Below are 27,584 nucleotides of genomic sequence, written 5' to 3' on the forward strand. Positions count from 1 at the left end.
AAAAATTAGTTAACAAAATTTTGATTGATATTATAATATATGCCAGTAAATAAAGAACGATGTTATTTCGAATTTTAAATGGAAAATATATTTTTTTTTTAATAAAAGTTTAAAAGTGTACAAATTAAATCAACTCCCAAAAGAAATTTTACTCATTAAAGTATATCTTAAGACATTAACAAATAACCACAGACGTAAGGTTGTATTACATATAAAATAAAGCTATACAAAGATAATTTATAGTTAACTAAATTTTCAAACGAAAACACAAATAAATAAGCAAGCCAATTTCGAAAGACGTGTATTAGGCTATGATTGTGAAGTGTGTGTTTGTGATCCTACATAAACCCAAGAAGGTTTTGGAGTGCGTAGTTCTCAGATCCTCACCATCTTACGAAGAGAACATGAATTCACAATGGCCCATTGTTCCCAGTCCAGACAATTCCAACAATCCATTGTTCCACGGGGCTCGTCTACAATGATTTTCATGACTCTGAACTTGAAAGACGCCGCGTAGCTTTCAGCAAAACAGAATCATCGCTTTCTGCCCGGGAAAATATACGAAAGATTTATAAGTTTAGTTACATGATTTTTGTATGCAGCTTTAATATTTTGTTGAGATAAAAATTTAAAATACTCCATGAATTAAAGGAGAATCTAGTATTTATATTTATTTATAGAATTTGAATTTACTGAATTAAAAGTCATACAATCTCGAATAAATTAGCTACAAATTTAAAGAGTGGACATTTGAAATTTTATGGAACATAAATTAGCAATAAATTGTATTTCCATTTAGTAAATTTTAAATGTTATCTACTAACGTAGAGTATTATGGCACAGAAAACATACAGTATGTTTTCTGTGATTATGGTGAGAAAGAGAAAGTTGTCGAATCATTATGCTTGACATGTTTCTAACTATGGTTAAAAATTGGTAGCATAAAATTAATATAACATCTGCACATTGCTTTATATTTATCAAATATACACGGCCACTTAAATAAAAGTGCACAAATTTCGTAATAATTTAATTCATCAGTTTTTTTTGCACCTGATAACGAAATCAGGTTCAAGATTCCGAAATGTCGTAAACAGTTTATTTTATCATTCATGATGAAAAATTTCCGCAAACTTATTTTAAATAACAATCTTGTTATGTTATTTAAAAATGAAATTGCAAATCCTGTAGTAGGCATAATTATTATACTATAGTTAATCTTAACACCTCAGCCCGTAAGGAATTATTTACAAGAAATACAATCAATTCGATTGATCGTAGCATAAGTAAACCCATCGAAAGACTAAAGTAACAGGTTTGAAAACTCGATCCATAAATCCACTTAAACACCTGAAATGGGTTTATTCACTTCCATCCAATCTTGAGTTATATCTTATAATCCGGCGCATTCAGACTAAGGAAATTATTGCCGAACTTTTTTGTTCCATCTTAAACTTCAACATTAACGAGTAAAGTTCCCGCTTCAGCCTTCGGAACGGTTTTTATTGGGTTTATAAACTTGAGGTAACACTTTTTTCTCCTAGTAGTGACGTTTTTTTTCCTACACAAATGGCATTTTGAAATGTCATAAGTATTTTTTTGTGAAATGCCGGGAATTGAACCCACTCCTCTCACACCGAGACGCTAACCACACTCAACTGTTTCTACTATTGCTAAAAGTAGATATCCCGTCCCAAAGTAATAATTGAAGCTAACAAAAAATTCTAGTTGAACATTCATTTCAGGTAATGTATAGAATGTCTAGTTATTCAATAGAATGCACGATTAGGTATAAACTTTGCCTGTAAAATATAAATAAATTTGAATAACCATTTTAATACGTAACAATTTTATATAAACATACATACAAATTTGAACGAATCGTGTTTTTGATTTCTGGAGACATCAAAACAATTTAGTCCTGGGTCTAAGTCTCCACCTAAATTAACTACCACCTAAAAAAAATTAAAGTACCACCTAAATTCGTGAAAAGAGGAAAAAATTAATTTAAACAATGATGCTATATGCGGGAGACTCATTGAACTGCGTTCAATTTGAAAAAAAAAAATTGCTACAGCTAATCCATTTGTGATGTCTTCTTCATAATTCCAAAGCCAAAGGTGAAACTATCGCAGTTCCAAAATGCATTAAACGGAGTAATAATGATATCTACTTTTTATCTCTTAAATTCAATTGGTTTTGTTTAGGGAAGAATAAAATTGGCTATGATAATAGGAAACTCTTGCCAAAGTATGATGAAAACTTCAAGTATCTGATTTACAATAAGGCACTCGACCGATAAGAAACTAATATTGTCACGGTACAGATTGAAAAAAGTTGAGCCTTTATTAAATATCGATTATTTTATTACTAATTTAAAATGTTAATACGCAAAAGCTCATGGGGGGTTTAAACACTACAAGTACTCTTTTGATCACAAATAAACGTGTAGGCCAAGCGTGTTTACTGAAAGAAGACAAGAATGCGAGTCAATATTATAATTTATAATAGCATAGTCTTTCATTGATTTATGATTCTTATAACTGACTTTTTAGCCAGTGCACTAAATCACAAACTTAAGGATTCGAAAAAAAACAACACGTACATAAGAAAAACCAAAACAAACTGTCGATAAAATAATTAGTTGATATATAATTGAACCGTTCTGTTTCCAAACAATAAAAAAAATATTTGTTAACTTTTACACCACGTGAGTATTGTGGGGAAAGACAAAGGAACACATCAGTATATACTTCACCTGAAGTCTTCTTTATATAATCAAACGTAATACCTCTTCAGTGATACAAGAGACAAAACATATCTGACGTTTACTTGTATCAGCAATAACTCAAGTTTGTTATCCAACAGAGTTTCTTTTACTTAGGAGAGGTCATGTATGATTTTATGAAGTTGTTTAAACAGTTTGATTCATTTTAAGTTGTTTTTTTGTAATTTTAATCAACAATGTGTATAAGCGCATTGACATGATAAACAATTAAGAATATTATAATATTAAATTAGTTTATATCTAATCGTTTCATCTGACTTGAAATTTTAATTTTTAATGACGATTTTTTCATAAAAACACATAAAATAACGGAATAATCGGAGTTTAGTAACGGTTCGAAAGATTTGTAACAACAATTTATTATTTTATAGTCCTTTAAACTGTTAACAAAATAATAAAACCCCTAATGATGTAGAAATTACGGTTCAGAAGATATTGTAATTTCTGTGATTACACCCACAGCTTTCCCTTAAAAAGGGTTGTTAACAAGGTAAAGGGAGAAAATTTATCCTATTATGTATCCTTTTTATGTATTTATCCTATTGGCTGTTATTTATCCTATTATGTATTCTATTTATGTATTTGTCCTATTTTTGAAACAGATCTTACGATTTTTACTTTAATCTTTCGTAATAATAACAAAATACAAGAAACAATAGACAATTTAGTTTCAATGGGTTAAAACGGGCTAAAGGAAATAACAAGAATTTACCAAATGTAGAAAATTAAAACTACAAATCATAAAATCTTTATTGGTTAATCTTTTTGCTTAAACTAAGAAAAAAACCATTTCACAAATAAAAAATGTGCATTCAGTATCAGCAAACGTCAAAAATATTTTTTATATAACAGAAAGGCGTAAGCAAATCGAGGTTAGAATCGTTCACGAGAACTGTAATGTTGCTTTCGCGATTGAAATGCAGCAATGAATGCAAACAGCCCGGGCGATTACGGTTCAACTTGAAATGGCATTTCACGGGCTAAATGTCTTTTCCCTTTAACTACTACAGAGGTTTCAAATAGAAAAGTAAAGTTGTATTGTGACGATAAAATAGTGAAGCGTAGCGAATAACAATGTTCAAACAGAGTTGGCCTATCAAGTAGAAAACAGTAATAAAACATGATTTTTACAGTTCTTAATTAAGGCAATGAATATACATTTTATTCTTATGGAATGATAAAAAAGTTTAAATTATTTTGTTCATTAAAAGGGCTGATTTTTGTCTGTTTCGATTTCGAAGTTGTAGTACAGTATACAGTAATTAACTTTGAATTAAAGGGACTGAGGCCCTGGATTCATTGGTCGAATTCCACACGCTACGTGCACTTAATTGTATTCATTTGTGTTTTCAACTGTACATTTGTTATAACATAAAACTATCTGCTTTTATGATTTTTTTCATTTTTTTTGGGCATCGGGCTATTACTTTTTTTTTCTAACATGAAGATAAATTATGGCTAATATGCTAATTGATTAAATATTTGAAATAAAAAAACTGCACTAACATCAAGTGTCCTCCTCTACAAGTTAATAAATGGGGGTTTACACTTTAGTGGATAAATAATAAGTGGTAAATTACGTATGTTTACTTAAAACGTGTAGGGAGGTTGTTAGCTAATAGGAATTGATAAAAACTTAACAGGGTTTGGCCCGTTCCCTTTATATAAAAACTACACATGACATAATTTAATAATAGTATACAAAAATAAAATAACATAATTTAGGTCTCTTTTTATTTATATCCCATGAAGAATTTAACAGCATCAAGATTATGGGCTACTCAAAAGCTGTTTGTACATAATTCAATGATAAAAGTGTTTCATTCAATATAATTGTACATTTAACACATATTTAAACGTACTTAATGTACTTTTAAGTACGTTAAAACATATATGAAAGTATTAAAACCATTTTAAATTCAATTCACTCGCTTTTACAGCCGAATTTCGGTAAATAATACAACTCCGTGTTTTAAATCTCAGCCAAAAAATATTCTGTACAAAAATGCTTATAGATAAGCTCAGAGGTTGTCATATGATTGTAGCAACGTTCTAAAAATTTGCGAAAATAAACAAGCGACGCAAAACTCTGTGATTTATGCCCCAACCGTTGGTTATCTGACGCTAATATTGTACCAGAGAAATCACAAACTTTGTCTCTAAATTCCAACAAGTTGCTCCAACTTTTAATTAGAGTGCTTAGTGTAATAGTTGTTGACAAGGGGATATTTAGTGTGGCGAACTGTGATAGATAACGATGAAATATGACTTTTGGTTCTAATACAAAACGTGCTGTGGACAGTTTGGAATATCGTCTTGGAAATTAATCATCCTCCGCATATTTATCGTCAACTGTTGCTAACTTGAAATTCATGGGGCTACAATTTTTCTACGAGTTTATGTAGCTCGACTTAGGTTAGTTCGGAGTTGAAGGTTAGGTTTTTAACCAGACTTACTATGTTATTGTTTAATATGGTCTACGTATCATATATCCAGATAGGTTTTCAGAATGAGGGTCAACTTAGTTTTTTTAGTGGCTACGGATTTAAATTTCAGAGATGTTTTTTATGATAGCCAAAGCTACATAAGATAATCTTCACAGTGTCTAGTTATAAAAGCTTAAAAAGTTTAGGGGTAAAATGCGTTAGCTTATGTGCAACTGCTTAAAAGATACTTCTAAACTGAAACACCTGCATTACACAAGCTTATGAAAATACCTTCATAACTCCAAAGTTTGAATTCCTAGAGTTTACTTTGCGATGGTTTCATTAAAACTAGTTTGGAGTTTAAGTGATTTTAAACTTTCGTAATGATGAGTGTAGTTTTATTCATCAGCCGTTCTTTATATAGCTAATATGTTTCTTGTACCTTATGTGAAATGTTTTGGATTAATAATATAGTTAGTTATTTGAAATTTATCTTCCTACTAATTTATATGATCGTACAGTTATTTAAAATCCTATACACACCAGAATTAATTTTAAAAACCAATTAATTTGCTCTAGTATTGTATGTAGTTTTGAGAAAATATTATTTAAATAGTAGGCTATTTTTTATTGATTTTTATATCATAATAATGAACTTGCCACCATCTAAAATTGTTTAAGGCTGCCAATTTTTTAAAAATTTAATATCAAATCAAACTTCCTTGCACCCTATTTTAATTTCTGTAGATTAATTAATTAACATTTATGTAAACGAGGAACAATTGCTAATTTAGTAAAGTAGTGATTTGTCACTGGAATGCTAAATAATGTATGGTCCGTATACAATATGGAATATGCACAATAAACTACTCTTCTCCTTGACTTGTAGAAAAGCTTAACACTACATCATTGATTGTTATTTTGAACACAACTATGCTGTATAACACTAGTCTATTATTTACCTTTCTAAATCGAAAATTCGTTCAATTTACATCTAAATCTATTCAGAATTTAATAATGAATGACGTCTGCAAGTCGAACCATGCCTAAGTGTTACTCTAACTCGAATTATATTCCCGTAAACTTCAAGTTGGCAACAGTTGACGATAAATCATATGCGGAGGATGATTAATTTCCAAGACGATATTCCAAACTGTCCACAGCACGTTTTGTATTAGAACCAAAAGTCATATTTCATCGTTATCTATCACAGTTCACCACACTAAATATCCCCTTGTCAACAACTATTACACTAAGCACTCTAATTAAAACTTGGAGCAACTTGTTGGAATTTAGAGACAAAGTTTGTGATTTCTCTGGTACAATATTAGCAAACAGTTGGTATATAAATCACAGTTTCGTGTCGCTGGTTTATTTTCGCATATTTTTAGAACGTTGCTCCAATCACTGTGATAACCTCCGAACTCTTTTATAAACATTCTCTTTTCGTCGTAGACTGATTAGGTTAAAAACATTATTGAGGTGTGTCCTGTAATGATTTTGAATTTCTAAACAGAGCATGGGCCTAAGTCAGATTTTTAGTAGTTTTTTTCTGAATTTTTTAGAGTCCTAACATTGAAGAAACATTGATTATACATTTTATACAAAATATATAAAAAGAACACATTGAGGCAGTTTGGTTTACCAAAGGATTTTCTAACAAAATAAATAAAGTAGGGAGCGGTAAAATAATTTACTGAAGATTTCTAATAGTTTGGTGCTCCAAATATTGAGATAAAAAATATGTTGTGTTTTAAACATTTATTTGACAAAACTATTAGAGTTATCACATTACGTTATTGTTTTAATGTATTCGCACATTTTGATATTTTAAATCTTTGAAACTATACTAATCAAATAAAGAGAATTTTTTACCAGTAAAATCTTTAATCAAGATACTGTATTCCTCTTGAAACTCATGTATCAACATTGCTAAGCACGTATATTAATTCAAACTATCCGCAAAACCGTTATGAAAGTTTAAAACCGCTTTACTTCAAACTAGTTTTTAATTAAACCCCGTCACAACAGACTCACGGCATTCTAACTTGCCGAGTTATGAAGGTATTTCTCCCTTGTGTATTTGAGGTGTTTCAGTTTTACGTTATCTTTAAAGCGAAACATGTAAGCTCCTACGATTTTCACTTTTTTGCTTTTGAAACAAGCTAAAACACACTGTAACGATTTCGTCTGTTTTTATACTGCATTGATATAAATTGATACGATCTCTTAGAGTGGATATTTAGGTATTATTATCGACTTTATGGTATATTGTCAATGGCATTCTTTAGGGGGAATGTTTAGGTATTACTTTCATGTGGCCGCCTCCTTCAGTTTTCGGGTTTTTTTATTCAAGAAATCTACGAGAATAATAAGTATTAAATCACAATTAGTTTAATTTCAAATACCGGTGATAGCGTTATTACTATTATTATTACTAAGTTAGCGACACACATTTAGGTGAGTATTCAAGCTCAATATGAAAAAGTGTAGCTCAAAACGCAAGGTAAATGTAGAAATGAAGAATCTGTGTAGGGTTTAGCTTTACTACTGCCCAAGATCAGCTGTTTAATAAGTCAGGACCTTTTTATAAACAGCCCAACAATGAAGACCAGCTGGCATCAAGAAAAATTAATTAGTTGCTGATACATTATGTCTAATATAAACTAATTACCTAATATACATGAAGTAAAAATTTGAATTCTTTGAATACATTTTTGAAAGGGAGAGTTGGGAATTAATTAATTGGTTCAGTAAAAGATAAAGGATTTAAGGAATAAAACCTCAGTCACCAATAGAAGGGTCGCTTTAAAACAATGGATTGGGAACAAAAAATTGCTTTCATCGGTCCAATCGGCTCACTGGAAACGAATCTCTGAGTCATTATCTCAATGAAGTATTTTCTACTCCTCAAGGGATTGAAATAGCATCGTTAATCATCTGAACCTCATACTAATTTTACCTAAAAAGTTACCATTTGAGCAAATAGTCGTAGCATAATAGTTTGGATACATAGTGGTTTAATAAATAAAACATTTTAATGAAATCTGAGAGAAATCTACACAGATAAGTGTGCAGTAGCTGTATTAATTGTAAAGGTGCAACGCTGAATGCACTTATCCTAATTCAAGATAAAGTGATAGGTGGCGATTACCAATTAACTTTTTGAAAATACACCTTACTACCTTTATTTTCCGAGCATTTGCATATAAGTTAATCGTGATAATTTTTTATCTTATGTGCAAATACAAAATCTAATTAAGGTCAACTTCTGACTTATTTACATGACGGACTTATTTAAATTCAAATTAGGTCAGGTTAGGTTACATTGCGATCGATTTATTTATTTTCAACTTAAGTCTCATATAAAAAAAATAAGGCTTCTTATAATAAAAAATACCCCCGCCGCAGCAAACCTGCTGTCTTAGCGAATTTCCATTTGGCTGAATTAATTTTCAATTGATCTATTTAAATAACATTAGGTTTAACGAGTACCTAGGTTTGCTGCTACAAGGAAACTAATAAAGTGTGTGTTTTAAGTAAAATAATTATTGCTTAGTATAAAATGAATGTATTTGCCAAGTTTGATCAAAAGATATCCATAAACAAGCAAACTACAACATTTTATAATATTCTCCATAAGAATAACATGGGAATTTTAAATTGACCAATTTTTTAGTTTTCTCCGTAACCAATAACCGTACAAAAACACTTTGATATACTGAATTGTTTGTTTTTTTAAGCTCTTTAAGAAGGTTTAGAGGAAAATTGGGAAATTTTGTGTTTTGAGGGTCAAAAGTGAGAAAAACCAATTTTTACCCCATAAAACCCCCCATAAAACCCTGTTCCCATGGTCCGATCATGCTGGATCGCGAACTCATTCAAGTTTATCCCACCTTACACCTTTAAACCAAATTTCATCAAAATCGGATAAAAATTACTCAAGTTATCGTGTTCACGGACACATATATATATATATATATATATATATATATATATATACATATATAAAAATTTTAACGAATGGTGTTTTTGGCCTCTGGGGACATCAAAATGAAAAAGTAAATCGGTCCCGGGCCTAAGTATTACCATGAGACCTACGGTAATAGCTACTTCCCTATAGGGAAATTCGCTAAAAAAACAACAACATCTATATATAACCAAACGACAATCCTATATAACAATCTACATATAACATAATCTATAGATAACTCGACTTGAATATACATTTATTTCAGTTTCTTGAATTTAGTCTTCCGTTTTTATTTACGTTAAAATGGAGAGGTTATTAAATGCACCTAAGAAGTATATCTTCATTTTAAAATTGCTGCACAAGAAAGGATTTTGTAGTCCTGGGATTTTGGTCCCTTTTTTATTTTACGAAACGAACATCTAATGAGAATTGAATGCTAATATTTATTCATACTACATTTTTGTGTGTCAAGGCAGTTGAAAGGTTTTGTTTGATGACCTCAATTTGGAACCAGCTTTGAAATCAAAATTAGATGAGCTTGCCGTAGTTTGCGGCGAGTACAGTCTGTTTAATCTGATAAGTGGTTATACTTTAACACGTAAAATTATAAATAAAACTTTACCTGAATCATAATTTGATTGACTTAATGAAACTACACTGTTATCTATAGTTGGACATTTCATATAGTTCTTATAATAAACAGCTGATCTAGTCAGTGGCAAAGCTCACATAAAGCATATCACATATATTCTTCTGTTCTCACTCACATTCAAGAACAGTAAAACACGTATCTTTGTATACCTGTCTCGGAGTAACAACAATGAATCAGCTGTTTGTATTGTTATTAGTGTAGAAAACTTCGTCTGTTACATTTAAAATGCGTTTGGTTCTTTGCAATAGTGTAATCTTAAATAATGTAAAAACTGTAAACTTTGTATCAGCGGATTTCTATGACATTCATGTTCCAATGTTCTTCATGAGAATAGCGTTTGGAAACCATTCACAGCTGATTTTTGTTTACTTTAATAATAGTTGGTCGCTCTATATTTCCAATCCAGTATTCGATACACGCAGTTTGTTTATTTCTTAGCCAGTTAACTCTGTATTGTTACCATGCCAAACGTTCATAGCCTAATATATTAAAACCACGGATAACGTTGTCTAAATTGAAACGTTTGAAAACCAAAAACCAAATCACAAGTTTCCTGTCAATTGTCAATTCTGATGGAAAGGATTTTTTTTATTGGCTTCGACAACTGGGAAATGGAACCCTAAAACCATAAAGTATTACGTAATTTGGCTAATAAAACTGTTAATTTTGTATAGTATATTTATTTCCCTAAAGTTTCGTCGCATGGTTGTTTAGCAACGCAAAAAGGGTAAACATATGACAAACATTGAATTTAATTTAGCATGTAAAACAACAACCAAAGTTAACAGAGAGAAGTTTTTAGATGTACTATTTTAGGTGTACAGGGATATCCATCTTGACAAAAAGAATTTGATTCTTAGTTTGTTTAAAAATTACAATAAGTTGTTACACATTTTGAGCCTTTTTTAGGACTTATGTCCCAACATGCCTCTAGTATATATTATTTCTACTACTCTAGGGTAGTTTTAAATGGCACGTGGTGATGTTAACTGAACGTAGAACTCACTGTAGTCCTAGAACTGGAGAATAGACTCATGTGTCTGTTGGTTTGTCAGATGTATTTTGGGACAGGCGCTAAAACATCCTACACGACATAGGCCTGAGTTGGAGTGTAAATCTTAGTTTTCAATGTTGAAATTGTCACGTCTTTCCAATTGTGATAATGTCATGTCAGGTGTGACGTTTTGCGTTAATTTGATCCATCTATTTAAATTGAAACTAATTATTGATTTCACTTATACATACTTTTCTTTTCTTCAAATTATGTCACTATCAGAGTTCAATATACTCTAATGAGCTTTGAAGTAGCTTGTTTTGTGTATTGTAAAATACGGGAGTTAATTTAAATAACTCAATCAACAAAAATCATAAAAATATTTGAATAAAAACAACAATATAAATTAATTACATATAAATATAAATGATGATATTTATACTTATTAGAACAGTTTGCTACTACTCAGTTAGTTTTCTTTGTTGTACAGTAGTATTATGAGAAGAGTCTTACATATTCGGTCTTATATTGTATATTGTATATTGTTGTATATTTTCCTACGTTTTTCATGCGTTTTGAAGTTTTTACTTTCTTTTATTGATAGCTTGACGAGCTTTTTTATACAGGGTTTACTTTTATGAAGTTTTAGAAGTATTTGTATATTTTTATCATTGGCACTTTTAGATCAAGTCCTACAATGACGGTACAACACTTAATCATTCTTTGGAAATTTCAGATTAGTATTATTTAAATTCTCATTGCAATGACATAAATTAATATAACTGATTGTAGGAAAAAAATTTAAATTATTGTTTTTGAAATTTATTTTAGTAAGGAGTCATCACGTCATTTAATCAACTGGTTCTAATGTAATTGATTTAGTTAAATGGAGGGTCCATAAGGTTTGAATGAGGCGAAAAACCTATATAAAGCTATATAAAAAGCTATCCACCCAAATATGTGTAACAATAGTGCAAATAAATTAACAATATATGCAATAATTGCAATATTTTCATTGTGTAGAGACTACCAACTGTGTATACTGTACATAGTTTGTTTGAAATAAAAAACGGGATCAAATTTACTTAATTGGCTAATTAAATTTTAATTTGATTAATTTCCCAACGGTTTACAAAATAAATTACAATAAAAGAGTGACATATAAATTCAAAGCGAAGACGAAAGCGTGACAGGGAATAGGACTGTGTTTCGGGTATTCAAAGTGAATAATGTGTATTGTTCACCACAACAAGCACGTCATTTGCCTGTGTAAAGCTACATGACAACAATGTCTGTATTACTAGGTCAGGAGGAATCAGCTAACAGATTTTATAATGTGGCATTGTGCGTAATGTGCTGTGATGTTGTGTTCGTTTTTATTTTGTACTAAAATTAATTGTCTGAGTAGGCGAATTATGTTCGCTCTCGAATCTGCTAGTTCGATCCCAAACCTAGCTGTTTTATTATCTAGATGCCATTTTGTCATTGATTTTTGATAGCCAATTTGATAAAATAATTAATTGTTGAATCATAAATAGTATTTTAAACTATGAAAATATAAACAAACCAATTTGAGACCGTATGTACTCATCTTGTTTTAGTTAAATGACTTTTATATAGAATGACTTGTAGAAAAGAAATAGAAATGCTCCCAATAAACAGATTTATCCACAAAAAATGCCTCGTAATGTAAACAATAAGCTTTTCACAAGTGTTTTTTAGTTGACAGAAAATTATGATTGGTAAACTTTTCCAATGATTAAATGAATGGACATAAATTATCTGTATAAATGAATCATTGGGAAAATGAAAAATCAACAGTGATGTGCGTAATACCCAACATGAATCATAACAATTTGTCTTTACATTTTACTGAGCAAACAATTAAGATTTATAAGTATAATTGTAGGATTATGAACAATACTGAATCATTGAAAATGTGTAGCCTAATTAGTATCGTAAACTGTCATCTCAACAAAAACTTATTAATAGTGTTTTTATTGAACCAATGGAACAAAGTTATGTTGAACAATCAACATTTTAATGCTATGAGCAATTATGGTTATATGTAATAAAAAAATTAACGACAATAATCACCCAAAAGACTAATTAGAATGTTTTTAGAAAACTGATAAAACAAAATAATGTATAAAAATGCACACTGTACTATTACAACTCGTCAAAAACCGATTTAGGAACAGAATTGCTAAAAGTAACAGTAACAGAACAGGAGTGTGCTTTCTAGTATACTGTAGTAAATACAAAAAACGTCAAGAGGTGTATTTTTGAACGGATAAACAATAATGCACCTATTTGAGATGAGTGTTTGAGATGAGTTGGGCGTTTTAAATGTTTACCAAATATTAAATCAGTGGAACCATCGCTAATATAAAAATGTATATGCTCTAATAAACGTTTATGTTAGAAAACCGAGGTAAAAATAAATGTTTATACCAATCAACGTCTAATGAAATTTATACTTTTATAGTAATTAACCAAAACCATGATATTAGGAACAGCAACGCCAATAATTACCAAAACCGAAGCCAACAGGTGTTTATCAAACCGAATCACAAAACACAAAACACGAGTTGTCGAAGGACACGTACACTCACGTCCGCACTACTGTAGAGACCGGGCCAGACTAGCTGGGAAACAGCTGGTTCAGCTTCCCGCGTGCGCGGCAATCTTATCGTCTGCTACTGACGTTTTATAACTGTTATCAGTCTCCCAGCGTTATCAGTTCACACTCCGCTACTAGCTTCATTGTCAGAGGCGATTGTTGTATGCAAGTAATGCATGGTCGAATTCGAGTATGATGTTGATATTTGGGATTTTTTGTTTGAGTTATAGGATAGTGTTTTATTATTCAGGTTAGATGGATTACATTATTTTTTACTTTTTTTAGCTGGCTGTGTATTTTTTAAGAATTTCAAATAATATACTTGTTCTTACAGATATTAAAACTTAAATAGTTATTTTTTGCTATCAGAGAAACTGTACAGTAATACAGAGTAGTCTATTGTATTGTAAAGTATAAAATATTACAATGTTTTACAAAACACATAGAATATTGATCAGAGGTACAAATTCGATACAACTGTTTTATAATTTACCCTGGAGAATTTGCTGCAGATTTGAATAGCAAATGTAAGGCAGGGGTTTCATTCTCTAATTGCGTTCAATCTTATCTTTTAATTATATTTTACTATATATTAACTAATTATTTTTTTAATTGTTCAAAGTTTTATTTTTTTACAGTAGAACTTCATGCCATTATATTCGGCAAAAGAACATAGTCCTAATCAAACTATATTTAGCTTAGCTCGCAAATATCAATATTTTAATATACCTATATTTTAATATAGGTACAAAGAAAACATTTTACCTTAACAAAATAAAGTTTAGGAAATTCCTTTTAATATCCTGAAACACGTAACAACGCTCGTGGTAAGAGCTTTTGCAGGATTGCATCCTTTGTATTGAAGATTTCGCATTCTTTCTTTAAAAGCTTCAAGCTTCAAACTCAGTGTTTACATTCATCTCGTTGCTTTCGACATTCCGGATAAACGTTTTTTGTAAACTTTTATAAATTTGTTAACCAATGCTGTCCAATGGGGAAACTATTTTACGCGAATATAACGTGTAATCACGTATTATAAATACGTATTCTCACATTTCGTATTCTTTCCTCTCAATTCAATTCATCCATATATATAAACCCCAAAGTACCCATGAACTTTTGAGAAAACTACAAGTCACACGCCCAAAAACCATATACTCAAAATGTTCGTCATGACGAGAAACCTTGCGCAAAACTATCTATTATTTCATAAATTGCCCTTTAAGGTCGTAATTCCTTTCTAAAGGGAACTTTCCATATACCTAATGTTAAAAATACCTCAGCTGCACTTATTTTTTGTTATTCTTTTAATTTATTACCTTATTAAAATCAGGTGTGATTATTTGTTTGTACTACTGCATTCTATTTTGTTTATTTCAATTTCTTAACCAATCAATAGTTTTATTAATACTTATGATGTCAAATAGGGTGAAGCCCGTGGGTAACACAGCTATTTTGTGTGACGTCACATTTCACTACCATGAATTTAGAAATGTCTCATCAGAATGTCCGTAATTAACAATGAGGGTTACTCCATGTTTTGGCGGAATGCCATTATCAAACACTCCATCCAAGGGTTATATTGAATCCGCCTGAGCAGCTTCCTCCAAGATTTTAACATAAACTACCATTGAACATGAAATATAAATTAGTTATTAAATCAATTTAATCTGATTGGTCAAAATGGTAAAAAAAAACTTGTTAAATGATTACTCCGTAATTGGAAAATCAATGTTAGCTTTTATTTCAGTTTCGGGATTAGTTAAATAAATATTTTACGCCAAAAACATAAATATGAAATATTTTTCTTTCAGGTTAGTTAGAAATAAAGCTATTAATTTATCAGCTAAAACTAAGGAACTACGATTATAATGTGTAATTTTTTTTATAGAACCATTGTAGAAAATCGATTAAAATCAAAAGCCTAAAATATACTACACAATTTTTTGTTTACAAGTCTTTTGATTTCGCTATCAATCCCCTAATAAATATAAGAAATATTCTTTCAAAAATAAACCCGAAACGTTTCCGACGAGATATAAGATTGAACGTTTATTTAAAATTAAATTGCTCCAAGCTAGGCTGAGTATTTATGTTTTTATCGGATCCCGATATTTTCCCAGCGAAATATTTCAATATTACAAGCTAACTTGAACATTTACTGAACTAAAACTATATAAGTTGTTATTCAACGCATTTTGCACATATAAGGCATTTATTGTGTGTTCAATAATTTGCGTAGTGATTTTTTATGCTGTAAAGGAGATTTAGCTAATGTGGATTAAAATTCTTTTATATTACTAAAAAGATTTTTTCTGTCGCATATTTTTCTATAAATATTTTATGTTCGGATGTACTTTAACATATTTCCATGTTATTCTAAAGGAAAATATTTTATCTGCTGTAGCTTTGCCTGTTTAGGGATATATTTTGACCAAATTAGACAAATTTGTTTATTTCATACGAAGCTTTTAACATTTCAATAAACACATACTTCATCACCTCCCTTGTAGCGGCAAACCTAAGTAATAATTAAAATGTATGTTATTTAGACCTGGCAGTTGTATCCTAAAACTAAAATAGTTCTAACAATTTAGAGGAAATAGTTTGAGCCGTTTTTGAAAGTAACATGCGAGCATTAGCTACTCTGATTATAGTACCGTATTTGGATATAATTCAGTACATTTATTATTTCCATCCTATACTATACAAATTTTATAATAATAAAAAAAACACGTTTACCCTTCACCGTAGCAGCAAACTTGATCACACATTAAACTAATGTTATTTAAATAGGGAATAAATCAGACTTTTCTTAGAAGATATTCTAATTAAATTATAGTCGGGCTAGTGGAAATTCACTTAGTCTGCAGGTTTGCTACGTTGACGATATATTTATTTATTTATTTATAAATTTACAATTTAAAACTATAAGTATACTGAAAGATGATTAAAGGCGTGGAATATTGGTTTTCCTCCCACTATCCTGCGGTGCGTTTTGCACATTCAGTAAAGCTGTTTATATGATAAATAGCACCGCTCTGAAATTGCTCTCTGTGCGACCAACAGCTCTGCTTGAATAAACGCACAAATAATCCATACATTACTTTATGTATTACTTATTACTATCAAAATTACCCAATGAATTACTATATAGTCGTTACATTATTTATTCATTACTTTGTACATTTTATAATACCCCCACCGCAGCAAACCTGCAGACTAAGCGAATTTCTATTCGCCTAATTGGATTTACACTAAAATGTCTCCTTAAAAATATAACATTTATTCCCTTTTTAAATAGCTTTAGTTTAACGAGTAATCTAGGTTTGCTGCAACATGGAGGGTAAAAAGATTTTTTGGGAAAATGTAATAGTTTAGTATGAAATAAATGCACTTTCCATATGTGATTAAAATATGCTCATAAACAAGCAAACAACAACTGTTTAAATTTCATAAGAATAACATGGGAATTTTAAATTTACATTTTTTTTTTATTTTCTCCTTATCCATTAGGCGCATAATAACACTTCAATATACTAAACTAGCTGTACCCGCGGGCTTTGCCCCGTTTAACTTCATATGTGAGCTCGTTCGCATGGCTCAATCACGTCCTGGTTGAAGTTCGTTCGCTACGCTCACTCACCTTTAGGTTGGAGCTCGTTCGCTGCGCTCACACGTCTTGTTGCAGTTCGTTCGCTACGCTCACTCACCTTTACGGTTGGAGCTCGTTCGCTGCGCTCAATTGCTTTCAGGTTAGCTCGTTCGCTACGCTCACTCACCTTTTGGTTTCAAATTAGCTGTTGTCAAATATTAAAAAAATAATAGTGCTGCACTCTGTTGGTAATCCTTGTAACTTTAATGCTATTGAACATAATAGAACACAACCAACTTGTTTAATTGAAACAGCTGTTATGATTCATTAATTCCATTTAAATATGAGTACTCATTAGGTTACCATGGGAAACTCCAGAGCCACTGGGGCGGAGCCCGAGAGTCCGATCAGAATAAAAACCACTTAGTTTTCCTATTTAATGCCTAAAGAATCAGTGTACCAAATTTCAGCCTCTTAGGTAAGTGGGAAGTGGGAGAATTAGTGATGAGTGAGTGAGTGAGTCAGTCAGTCAGTCAGTCAGTCAGTCAGTCAGTGAGGGCTTTGCCTTTTATATATATAGATTATTTGTTTTTTAAGCTCTTCAAAATGGTTTGGAAAGAAATTGCCAAATTTTATGTTTTAGGGTAAAAAATTCGAAAACCCAGTTTTTACCCAATAAAACCCCCATAAACTCCCGTTCTCATGGCCCGATTATGCTGGTTCGTGAACTCGTTCGAATAAATGTAGGTTTACAAGTTTATACCAAATTTAATCAAAATCGGATCATTTTTGCTCGAGTTATCGTGCTAACGGACATACATCTATACTTATAAAAGGCAAAGCCCTCACTGACTCACTGACACACTCATCACTAATTCTCCCACTTCCCATTTACCTAGGAGGCTGAAATTTGGTACATTGATTCTTTAGGCATTAAATAGGAAAACTAAGTTGTTTTTATTCTGATCGGACTCTCGGGCTCCGCCCCAGTGGCTCTGGAGTTTCCCATGTAGTTAGCCTTATGATTTTTCATATTTAAAAGGAATTTATGAATCTTAACAGCTGTTTCAATTAAACAAGTTGGTTCAGTTCTATGATGTTCAATTGCATTAAAGTTACAATGATTACCAACAGGGTGCAGCACTATTATTTATTTTAATTTATGACAACAGCTAATTTGCAACCAAAAGGTGAGTGAGCGTAGCGAACGAACTTCAACCTGGAGACGAGTTAGCGTAGCGAACGAGCTAACCTGAAGGCAAGTGAGCGCAGCGAACGAGCTCCAACTTAAAGGTGAGTGAGCGTAGCGAACGAACTTCAACCAGGACGTGATTGAGCCATGCGAACGAGATCATCTTGAAAATTAAGAAGTTAAACGGGGCAAAGCCCGCGGGTACAGCTAGTATTATATGAATCTGAACGGTTGGTGTTTTGGCCTCTACGGACCTCAAAACGAAAAAGTAAATCGGTCCTGGGTCCAGGTCTTACCATGAGTACTAAGGTAATAGCTTATTCCCTGTATGGGAAATTCGCTAAAAATGACAATCTATTTAAAGGGTGTCGTGGGGTTCCCTTTATGAACTAGTTTATTGCCTGGAAGTGATGTGAAAAACAATTCCGGGCCTAGGAAAAATACTGTACGTAGATAATTACAGTATTTATGCAGTAAATATTTTCTAAATGTAATCTATTGATAAATATATTACAATTACCATTGGGTTGGATTATTAGTTACCACGTAGAGAATATTTTATGCTGTAAAGATGTTAACTTTTCAATATCAAAACGACAATGGTAACAAATCCATTCACTAGGTATAAATTTAATCTGTTTATTTTGTTTGAGTTGGAAAACAACGGCAGTGTTAGTTATACAATACTTCAGTGAACTAGAGAAGGACTTATATGGTTAAGAGGTCTTAGTTAACTCAAGTGCTTTCTTCCACCTCTGAGTTCAGGATGTAAAAACACATTCAAAAAATATTTTCTTTGTAAAACTTGTCATCTAAAAAACGAAAACACTTGTCTCGTGCACGACAAGTAACAGATTTAAGATTAAATATTACACAGAACGGTGTAAATTAATTGTTGAAAATACGTTTGGATGATAATTAATAATCTTTATGATGTGCGTAAACTCATACAATATTTGCAGTTATAAGTTAACTAAAAAAAAAGATAAGAAATTCAACGTATGGGAAGATTGAATGGCCAGAAACTACCCAATTTGAGATAAGAATGAATTGCAGTAGTTTCCTTTAAAGGCTGAGGGTTTATCCTTCTTCATAATCCATATAGACTCCCCCCCTACCACCCCTCAATAATGAATTTTATCATTAGACATTTTCGCAATTTAAAAACTATCATTTGTCTTTATCCTAGAAATCGTAGACTTGAGCAAATTTCCAAAAACTTGCATGCATTGTACTGTCGAACTGAAATATGTATTACTTTTTACCAACATTTAAAACTGATTTATTACTTCTACTATGTATATATAAAATAAATTTTAAGGTATTTTCCATGCAATAGTTATTTATTGAGTGATTGACGCATATAACATATATAAGATGGGTTCTCCGCCAAAATAATAAAAAAGATGTGCAATAGCACTCGTACACACGTGTTTGAAAGTGACTCTATATACAAAATATTTTTTTAGACAAAAATGAGTAATTCAAAATTTCCAAAGGATTAATTTGAAGTTAGTAAAGTATGTATGTAATGAATAAAATGACATCTTTAAATCAAAACTTTTTAAAATAGTTTATTTAATTATTTGACACATCTAAATAAGGATCGGGTTTTGTTTATATAATAAGTGTTTTAAGTAGCAGGTAAGGTATAAATGATCAATTAACAAATCGTAAGTGAATACTATAAGCATTTACTATATAACACTACTGATATATAGTAATGCTATAAGTTTCCATGATTTCTTTTGAGCGCCTTCTTTCAAACCATTATAGGCAATTTGCACTAACGTACTGAGTTGAGAATGAATGCTTTTATTGTCAGGTGCTCTAAAATATCCATAGATTTTGTAACTTTTGGAAACTTAAGATTTTGCTATCTTATAGGGCCTAAAGGGATTATAAATGTCTAGTATGTCTAGTCTGGGAAATGGGTGATAGGAAAAAAATAATTTTAACCCGTTTAAGGAACTACGTATATTGTTCCGGAATAATTGTCATACAAAAACAGGAATTATCGTGATTACTTTATTTAGGTAATAATGGTAATTCATAATCAAATTAGTCTTATAAAATCACAATATTAACTCAATCAAATGATTCCTCAATGTAAGTGAATTTATATACATAGCACATCAAATTAATTAGCAATAAAAGCTCATCCAGATGAAAAAAAAACTAATAATGTCCAATGTATTAAAGATTATTTACCCAAAAAATATTCCGGGTTTTGAATTTTGCAAACGGTTGAACATTCCACTAATCCCAATATCGCATGGAGTGAGTTTACGCTGAAACTTGGCGAGAACTGCTTTCAACTAATATTTTGATAACCAACTTTCCGATCAACAAATCCTAACTGTGGGGTGGGGTTGTTTTGACAAGAGCTTTGATACAATCACTTGTTTATCACTGAAATAACACGGGTTTTATACGTAATTGTAGAAAAATATCACAAAATAAATACATGGATGGAATAATTGTTTTACTGGAAAAGGGGGAAAAGGTTGGTTTGGAAAAAAATTGGTATTAACAATTTCAACATATTTTGATTTTGAAACATATTCAATCATACACTTAGATGTCTACTATACTTAATCTTATTTCAAACCTATTGTAATGTCCAAAATGTATATAGTCGATTTTTACTCCAGTTCACGTTTACTCAATGATCATGAACTATGCTTTTCCAAATTTCACCTTTACGTTCAGTTAACCTTAAATTTCGAAGGTAATTTAAAAATTATTTTGGTATTTTTGGAGTCGATGAACAATTTTGCATTATAAACCAAACCTTTATGCAGTGCAATTAAATGTGGACGTTGTTAAACGTATATAGAATATAGTTTTGCCAGCATTTCTGGAAAAATGCACACTAAATATGCAAACCAACTCCTGTTCTGAATATAAGGTTTCAACTTACTACAAGATTCCCGTACGTAGAACGGGCACACAACTATAGTTCGGCCGCTTAGAAAACGACCTCCTCCAGCATTGGTTTAGCATTAGCGGGCAGGTCGTTTTCTAAGCGGCCGAGCTATAGTGCTTCATAATGCCTGTTTCGCAGTCCATAAAGGACAAACAAACATAGGCCTACATACATTGGATTTTACATAGATACATTGGAAACAAATGAAATCTTATTACATCCGCAACCCTTTCCCGTCGCTAAAAAAAGCATGGATCCTTACCACTCTACGAATGGGAAATGGGGTGCATTGTTATTAGTGTTATAAGTTATGAGTCTCATAAGCCAATCATTGGTCTCAGGTAAGAGACACAACTCTCGGCTTTTAAAAGAATAACATAAATCAGCGTAACCGCACGGTACGATTTCGCCTTTCTTTCAATCTTACTTCTTACCAACAAACGCAGTTGACAGAATATATATTGTACGAGCAACTCAATAATCACTGCGAGAGTCAACTATTAAAAATGTGTCTTAGCTAATTAGCACGGCTTTAAATAGAATGTGCCCTTAAGTATAGATATATAGCTAATTATATTTATAGGTTAAGCCAATTCTGTTTATAAATCTTTATACTGCTATAATTTATTATTAGTATATGAATAAACAAATGTGTGGATTAGACAATTCGATTACAGCGACACGTAGTAGTGACTCAGGGAACTGTTGCGAACCTGTAGCGCACCTAGCGGTGATTAGGCAAACTGTTACGAATCTGTGCGGTAGCAGCAGCATAGCAGTGTAGGGACTGGCTTTACGGGAGGTATAAAGTAGTAGACAGAAGAGATTGAAGGTGTCTACTACTCCTTTAATCTATGGTTCCTTTCAACGAAAAGATTTAAACCATAACCTGCGACCTTGTTTTGACGGTGCTTCAGTATGATAAATTGATTTGCATCAGCCCCCCCCCCCCCTAGGCTCGTGTGCTCCCACTATGTTCGCGTTCCGCTACCTCCGAACCCAAATCTGTCCCGCCACCTCCGAATTCTTGAGTGATCCTTATAATCCCGTCACTGCCTGCGTTGTTAGCTGTCATTGCATCCACGGCTGCGAAGCCCCGTGGATGGAAGATTTAGTAAAAATTTTACCCGTGGGTTAGGTTTAGGTTAGGTCAGGTTAGGTTAGGTGTGGTTAGGTTAAGTTAGGTTAGGTTAGGTTTGGACGGAAAGTCTTAACGCAGGAAGTAACCGAGGATTATAGGGGTCACTCTGAAATTCGGAGGTAGCGGTACACGGAGGTGGCGGGACGCGGAGATAGCGGGAGGTAACCCCTAGGCTGTTGGTAACGTAAAGGACACGCTTGCCGGCCGTCACACTCAACCATAATTTTTATTCTAATATTGAACATATACATATGTATAACAGGTAAAAAGCGAGACTGCAGTATGAAAATGATATTTCATGACAATAAGGGTCTAAAGTGACATTTTTGGACCCAGGTTCAAGTTTTACGATCGAGGCGAAGCCAAGGTCGGAAAATGAGTGAGGTTTTTTATTGATAGTAATCATTACTTAATAGCCTTATTTTATTATGTTTTTAAATATAAGATGAAGATAGATGGATGTTAAAGAATATCCTATGTATTAATAGGTAAGCATGTTTACACAATTTATCATCAGCTCGTGTGCATCGTAGGGAAGACATACTGCATATCTACACATACTGTAAGATATTTTCCTGTAAGCAAAATCCCTTCATAAATTAAAATACCCCCGCCGCAGCAAACCTGCCGACTAAGCGAATTTCCATTTGTCTGAATTGATTTTCAGTTAAATATATTTTAATAACATTAGGTTTAACGAGTACCTAGGTTTGCTGTTACAAGGAAACTAATAAAGTGTGTTTTTGAGTAAAATATTGATAGTTTAGTACAAAATAAATAAATTTGCCAAGTTTGATCAAAATATATCCATAAACAAGCGAACTACATTTGACAATATTCTCCATAAGAATAACATGGGAATTTTAAATTTACAATTCTTTTAATTTTCTCCGTTACTAATAATCGAACAAAAATACTTTTATATACTAAATTATTTGTTTTTTTAAGCTCTTTAAAGAGGTCTAAAGAGAAATCGGGAAATTTTGTGTTCTGAGGGTCAAAAGTGAGAAAAACCAATTTTTACCCCATAAAACCCCCCGTAAAGCCCCGTTCCCATGGTCCGATCGTGCTGGTTCGCGAACTCATTCAGGTTTATCTCGCTTTACACCTTTAAACCAAATTTCATCAAAATCGGACAAAAATTACTCAAGTTATCGCGTTCACGGACGTATATATATATATATATATATATATATATATATATATACGTCCGTGAACGCGATAACTTGAGTAATTTTTGTCCGATATATATATATATATACGTCCGTGAACGCGATAACTTGAGTAATTTTTGTCCGATTTTGATGAAATTTGGTTTAAAGGTGTAAAGCGAGATAAACCTGAATGAGTATATATATATATATAGACTTATATATATATATATATATATATATATAAGTCTATATATATATACATATATAAAAATTTGAACGAATGGTGTTTTTGGCCTCTGGGGACATCAAAATGAAAAAGTAAATCGGTCCCGGGTGTAGGTCTTACCGTGCCACCTACGGTAATAGCTACTTCCCTATAGGGAAATTCGCTAATAGGCTATAGTAAATAACCACAAAAATGAATTTTAAACTTGGAAAAACTATGAACTGTTAACAATGAAATATGAACAGAAAATCAAAACAAATGGAAAAAATTTCAATCACATATTTAATTTATAGTGTGGGGTGAAATAGAGAAGTCGACATTTAAATAGTTTTGGTTGAGTTTTCGACCACTGGACGACATCTAGTAATTTCATATTTTCGCTACACTTAAAACCGCATTATTGTACTATGTAATAATCGTGATTAAATATTTTGGATATCTGATCACAGTTCTCAATATATTTCTGGTTAAATTGAACAAAAAGCTATAAACAACCTATTGGTATTGTGATTTAAAGTTTGCAATAACCATAAACCCCATAAGGTGTAACGCCATATGGTATTTTAATTACCGTAAACGTACAGGGCGTTTATTGCATTGCTTTATAACCTTTATAAAACCTGAGTTATGTTGAGAAAACCTACGATGGAACAAGTAGTCCTTTGTCTTTGTCGTAAGTCTTTCTACCTCTAAGCAAAAATCGCTCCAATGATTTCCAATTTTGCTTTCCCAAGATTGTACGTCATTTATAGTACAATGTTTTTATACCCTTCCTTTAGGTAATTAAAAAATGTTCAAAGTAAGATTTTGTTCTTTTGATTAGAAACAAATTTGATGAAGAGATAAAAATTTTAGTTCTAAAATATTGGGGCGGTTTATGATCAAGTTGTCTGTTATTGTATTTTAAGTTTTCTATTAATCCTTCAACTATTGTAAATTTGTTTGGTGTCAACAAAAGAAATAATTCAAAAACAACGAACTCCTAATATTTTTTTTAGAATACATCAAGTTGGTGCCACTTTTTATTAGCATATAATTGTAACATTTTTTTTAACTTTTAGAATATTTAACCTTTAAAACTGTGATTGTAAAGATGTTACTCAGTAGGCCTATTATACAAACAAATAAGGTAAACTAGATTTTCCTTATTAGTTTCTTTATTTTATTAAATTGAGCGTTATAAGTAATTGTATTGTACATTACGTGCAAAGTGTCATTGTTTCAAAACTCAAGTATTAATTAATTTATTGCATGGAATACAATTTGACACTACCCCTAAAATCTTAAAAATTAAAAAAATAATTTTGAAATCTTAACTTAGCCTATGATAAAATAAAAAATAAAATACTATCAGTAAAATAGATGATTAAAATAGATCGTATAGGAGATTAGATGGGGAGTTTTCAAAAAGGATACAAAATAACAATAAAATATAGCCAATAATTATTCGGGTATCATGATAAAGAAAAATTATCAAGAAGAATTCATTGTATTTTAGAAGTTATTGTAATTTATTCATGACTATAAAATTCTTTGGACTAAATAGTAAAATTGAGTTTTGTTTCTACAATTAATGGTAAGTGTGAAACCTTTTAGATAACCACGTTATTTTTCTAATCCCGTCTTGAACTGGTAAAGAAACTATAATAATTTTAAAATAAATAGGATGAACGATGTGGATAAAGAGAAATCTGGTGTTGGCATGGGGTGAATAGCCGAACTTTCTTTGTTGCTTTGAAATATGCAGAAACCCTTTCTATTGTGTTTTGTACTATAAAGATAGACGATTAACCAAAGGCATGGATGTTTGTGACTCTTTCATGTATTTGTACTGAAGTAAAGCTTCATAGATCACCAACAAATTATCGTAATAATACCCATGCCGCAGCAAACCTGCAGTCTTTTGAATTTCCATTTACCTGGTTAGATTTTCATTGAAATATTCACATAAAATTGTCATATTTATTATATTTTTAAAATATCGAGTACTTAGGTCTGCTATAGGGAGGGCAGTAAAATGTGTTTTTATTGACATGTTATAGCTTAGTATGAAATAAACAAATTCGATCATAATGTAAAAATAAGCAAAACACAACAGTTGATTTATTCTTAATGAGTGTAGGAGTTTTGCCAACGGGTATCAGGTAGAAGGGTCCCCATCCATGAATTCCACATACTGCGGAGTTTTGCCAACGGTTGTGGGTTGCGCGAGAGCGATTACACGTGACCGTGAGGGTGGCTTCCGCTAGGGGAGGACAAACCAGGCAGGATGCTGACTGTGTACAAAGTAATGGAAGTAATGGAGGCACCTCTGACTGTGAAAGGAAATGTATTGAATTTTTAACCTAACCTAACCTAACCTATCCTAACCTAACCTAACCTAACCTAACCTAACCTAACATAACCTAGCCCACTGCGACAAGCGCATAACTAACTACCAACTACCAAGCCAAGCGTAGACAACCCTGACAATCGCTTTCCCTCCCTCCGTCACACTCTTTCTCCCACCACCACCGTTGGCAAATCTCCGCACCAAGAGGTGGCCGAAGGCATCCCCCCCCTCTACCTGACACCCGTTGGCAAAACTCCGGTTCCCATTCTTAAAAATAACATAACAATTTATATTTATAGTTTTTTTTTACCGTGCCTATTAGGCGTACAATGACGCTTCAATATACCTAATTACAACAGTACTTGTTTTTTAAGCTCTAAAAGTATTATTTTTTTATTTGTGGGTCGAAAATAGAAACCCCAATTCTTACCCACATCCCACCCTGTTCTCAAAGTCCGATTATGTTGGTTCGAACTCGTTCAAATGAACGTCAATTACAACAAATACACGGTTTTACCAAATGTCATCAAAATCGAATCATTTCGGAACGCCTCGTAATATCATCATTCTTGTCCAATGACAAATTTAATGTTAAGAGTAACTGAGTAACTGTATACATTTCACTAGACGTATAAATTATATAGACTCATAAAATCCTCGGATGTAGTGGATTAATTTATTAGCATCATCTACTCTAATCTTCCATTTATTAACAATTTCAATTTGACAAACAATATTACTTATAAACTTGAATTTCAAATCAAGTAATCCAATTTCAAAAAGCAAAAAATCCCAACTTTTCAGTATTTCAGTGGATGTAGAATAAATTATCAATTCACAGGAACAATATTTAAGGTAAAAATTAAGGTAGGCCTAACATATTTAAATATTTAAGGTGATTGTATGAAAGATAGGGGAAAGAGTAGTGAGAGGGAATTGAAGTATTTGCAGAGTATAAAATATAAATCTAGGAGATCCTGAAAAATGAGAAACATTATTGATTTTCCAATCTACTGTTATAACCCTTCACACCCGGTGGGGTAGTTTATATGTTTAATAGGCGTAACCTTAACGTTTAAATTCTCTAAATGGAGATTTTAAATTTTTTTCAATACAAGTTTAATACATCAGTATATTTTGAATTTCCTCAAGAATTTACAATACAAAACTAAAGCATAAATTATAATTGACTCAATGCAACAAATTTTCTGCATATTTCGAAATAAAAAACAATTAATATGGATTTCCGTTTGTAGTAGATGTTAAAACTGAAAATTCAGCTTTAATCCTGTCAACAATAATTAGATAAAAAATATTAAGTGGTTATTTAGATTCTTGCATTCATACCATTATAAAAAGGTGTGACGGCTTTTAATTGTGTAAACAATATGATTTGGGGTTTGAGTAAATTTCTAGTAGCTGCCTACAAAAAACCAATCTTTGAGTTTACAAGATGAACCTATTGTTGACATTATTTGCATTTTGGTCAAGTTATTAATTTATTAGTTTAGTTTTAGTTATTTATTAAGTTACTATCCATACTACCTGAATTAAATCAA

General features: G+C 31.6%; 1 protein-coding gene across 2 annotated transcripts in view; it reads right to left on the reverse strand.

Moving 5' to 3' along the window:
- The window catches only part of LOC128996485 (uncharacterized MFS-type transporter C09D4.1-like), a 54,681-nt gene that overhangs the window by 16,199 nt on the left and 10,898 nt on the right, over positions 1-27,584 (reverse strand). The window contains exon 1 of one of the 2 annotated variants that reach the window (XM_054421848.1): positions 13,369-13,450. The exons of the other annotated variant lie outside the window; for it this stretch is intronic. The gene's annotated coding sequence lies outside the window, so the exon portion shown is untranslated. Of the gene's footprint in view, positions 1-13,368; positions 13,451-27,584 lie in introns of those variants that run through there. 2 annotated transcript variants of the gene reach the window in all.

Source organism: Macrosteles quadrilineatus, unplaced genomic scaffold, assembly GCF_028750875.1.
Source record: "Macrosteles quadrilineatus isolate MER2022 unplaced genomic scaffold, UCM_ALF_1.0 Scaffold_6__1_contigs__length_79288215, whole genome shotgun sequence".
NCBI classification, from domain to species: domain Eukaryota; kingdom Metazoa; phylum Arthropoda; class Insecta; order Hemiptera; family Cicadellidae; genus Macrosteles; species Macrosteles quadrilineatus.